The 3,574-nt window shown below is 38.4% G+C and overlaps 1 pseudogene; it reads left to right on the top strand.

Moving 5' to 3' along the window:
• The first annotated feature begins 660 nt into the window (after positions 1–660).
• LOC100945191 lies at positions 661–1,520 on the top strand (annotated as a pseudogene).
• Positions 1,521–3,574: the final 2,054 nt, after the last annotated feature.

Here is a 3,574-nt window from a genome sequence, read left to right as displayed (position 1 = left end):
GCGCTTCATTTTTTCTTTCCTATTATTTCTCCAGAGCTGTGTGATAGATGAGTGAGAAGGACGTGCATTTTGCTTGACAAAAAAATTTTTGTTTTCTTTCTTTTCCCTTCAAGTATTGGCGATTACATTGATTGAGCTACCTCATCCATTAATTTGAAAGTCTACCCATCATCAGCTCATGTCCACAAAGTACACATCCCAGGTTAATAGAGTAGGCAATCATTAAACAATTGCGGTAAGCGTATTGAAAGCATTCTGAAATCAGAAGAAATAGGCCTAATGGTTCTTTATACAGCTGATTCCTACAAGAAATGCAATGCATAGATTACTTTTCTGTTCAATTACATGACTACTAAGAGATGGAAAGTATTGTAATTCTCTATTTCAACAGTAATATTATGTAGATACTAAGCTGCGAAAATCTGAAATTTCAAAAATAACTATCCTAATTGAAGCAATCTCATTCCATTCAAGTCTGTGCTATCCTACCTCCAAAATACAAGTAAAAAAATTGTTGAACATGTTCTGATATATAGATCGTATTAATAAACATTTATGTCCATAAGACTTTTTTGTTTAGTAGTGGTATAATATTTAAAAGCTTTGTGTTTTTTTGAGAGAAGAAAATGTTATATTAAAGATATTTCAATGAGTTTTATTATGAAGAACATTTTTAGTTCTGTAAACATTTTTACTCAAATAAATTTTCTGTGTGGAAAAAAAAAAAAGAAAAAAAGTCCAGTTAAACTCCAAGATGGAGCTCACGTTATTAAGGAAACTAAGGAAGAAGTAGCTTGAGAACAGCTAAAGCGGATGAGAACTCAGGATGTCAAATATATGGAAATGAAAAGAGTTGCAGAAGCTAAGAAAATTGAAAGACTAAAATCAGAGCTCCATCTGCTGGATTTCCAGGGGAAGCAACAAAATAAGCATGTGTTCTTTTTTGGCACCAAAAAGGAAGTTGAACAGTTTGATATTGCAACTCACCTGCGTACGGCTCCCGAACTAGTCGACAGAGTCTTTAATAGACCCAGGATAGAGACGTTGCAGAAGGAAAAAGGGAAAGGAGTCACTCATCCGACTCGACTTGAGCGATAGCTAAAGAAAGGGAAAAGTTATAGGGGTACAAGGGAATCTTTCTAAGAGTAGAATGTGAACGTTTTAAAACAATAACTGAGAAAATGACATGAAGGCTGTGTTGACCAGTTTGATGGAAGTATTTCAGATTGCATGTGAAAACCCCACACTGTACCCCAGAAGTGCATTAATGTACATAGTTACCATTCAATTTAAAAAAAAAAAAAAGGAAAAGAAATAACTGCCTGACACCGCAGATTGAGTGAGCGAAGAAATTGTCGTTATTGCACAGAAAATTCAAACATGCAAAGATCTTCTGGATAAAACTCAGAAGGTGAAGGTGAAGAAGAAACAGTGAACTCCCCAGCTATTTACAAATTTCAGAGTCGTCGAAAACATTGACATGCCATAGATAAGCCTTGTCTTTCTGCATCAAAAATAATTGTTTTCCTAGTAACTTAAATCTCTTTAGTCCAAATGGTTTTCCTGTTTGTAACCATAATTTATGGTCAGTCTAGCATTTGTTATCTTTTTATGAACAACATTATATCCTCTTTCCTCCTAGTACTGTTTCTGGTTTGTGAAATTAGTCTTATATTTATATACATAATTTTTTTTTATGAAAGTTACAGAATCGGCTTGGCACCTGTGGCTCAAGTGGCTAAGGCACCAGCCACATACACCTAAGGTGGCAGGTTCGAATCCAGCCCAGGGCCGCCAAACAACAATGACGGCTGCAACCAAAAAATAGCTGGGCGTTGTGGCAGGCGCCTGTGGTCCCAGCTACTTAGGAGGCTGAGGCAGGAGATTCGTTTGAGCCCAGGAGTTGGAGGTTGCTGTGAGCTGTGATGCCACGACACTCTACCCAGGGGACAGCTTGAGGCTCTGTCTCAAAAAAAAGAAAGAAAAGAAAGTTACAGAATCCCATAGTGAATTTGGAAAATAGATGGAATCTATTAGGAATCCATTCCTAATCCCAATGCTTATTCAAGAACAATATATTTTTTATTGTATATTTAACTGTGCTAGGAGCTAGAGTTATGGAGGTGAACAATTATAGTGAGCATTCTGGTTTTTTTCCTCTGTTTTGTAAAGCTACGCATCAGTTTTTGTTTATGTTTTTGTATTTTATAGTTGTAATTATAGTAAACAATTTTATGTCTCACTTTTTGATTAAATCATTAGTTCTTTTCCATTTTGTTAAATCACACACGTTTTTAAAAGTAATATATGCTCACAATAAAAATTAAAATAAATATTATTTTTAATGATTGCATAATGTTTTATCCAGACTGAAAAAAAAATTGGTATGTCTTCAACAAATTGTACATGCAGCATTTTAATTGGATAAATTATTTCAAAGAACACAGATCTTGGAGGAAAAAATACTAAAGCAGTCCCCCCACATGGAAAGTATCCAGAAATATCAGGACCTCTTCGGTATTAATAAATATCTCCTAAAAATAGGAATAAATGAAGAGATAATTCACATTTTGCTTCCAGAGTTAATTTTCTTGGGGGTGAGATGTTTGTAGACAATTGTAGGAAAGCAACAAGGAGAACAGTTTCTGGATTTACATATTTGCCTTGGCAAGGGAGAGTTGAAATCTAATTGTCATGTCTCTGTGTTTTCCAGCAAGGCATCTATGACAGCGAATGATGTAAAAACTATTAACATCCCACAAGAACCTTGGCTCAGATACAGCAGATGGATCATGATCATTGCTGATTGCTAGACACCACAACTTTTCTTTCTTTTTTTGTTCTTTGTGGTGGTTGTTGTTGTTGGGGATTCCTTGAGGGTACACAGAACCAGGCTACATTGATTGCTTTTATTAAATAAGGAACCTCTCCTAATTGTTGAAACCTCAAATACATCTTTATTTCAATAAACTGACTGCAAAATACTAAAGTTCCTTTCTGTTCTCCTATACAAATAGAAGCTTTCCAGGGCCTCCCATGAAGGACGCTTGTAGGGGACAGACACACACAGGCACGGGAGGATTCAGTGAGGCACTAAGGGCTCTGCAAGGCACCTTCCTCCTCAGTCTGCCCTTTAAGCCCTGGGCTCCTTCTGGAAGGTGCTTTCTGGCCCCTCACCCCACCACCTGCCCACCAGACCTCTCTGAGGTCCTCAGGCTCTTGGGTTCTGATATGAGATTGTGCTCAGAGTCCCTGTTCCATGCCAGTCCTTCTATCCATGCTGAACCTGCTGGCCATGGATGGGCTCCTCTGAGCACACTCTGACCCATGTGAGGTTCCCCGGCTCAGGACCTGGATTCACGTGAGCTGGTTGTACTCTGGCTCTGCAATTTCTGTGCAGGTGACTGAGCAGATCACTTGTTTGCCCACCTGCACCTGCTCTGGGAACTAATGAAGTGGGAATGTAAATGGGCCTTGTATATCATGAAAGGTCTGCTTCCCGTGTGATGGGGAAGTGTTGCCACTTTCCAGCTGCCAGGGCTTTCTCCTCCCCCTGGAGCCTCACTGCTTGAGA

This window comes from Otolemur garnettii, unplaced genomic scaffold, assembly GCF_000181295.1.
Source record: "Otolemur garnettii isolate 467f Iridium unplaced genomic scaffold, OtoGar3 scaffold00140, whole genome shotgun sequence".
Lineage (NCBI taxonomy): Eukaryota > Metazoa > Chordata > Mammalia > Primates > Galagidae > Otolemur > Otolemur garnettii.
This window is presented reverse-complemented; position numbering and strand designations above follow the sequence as displayed.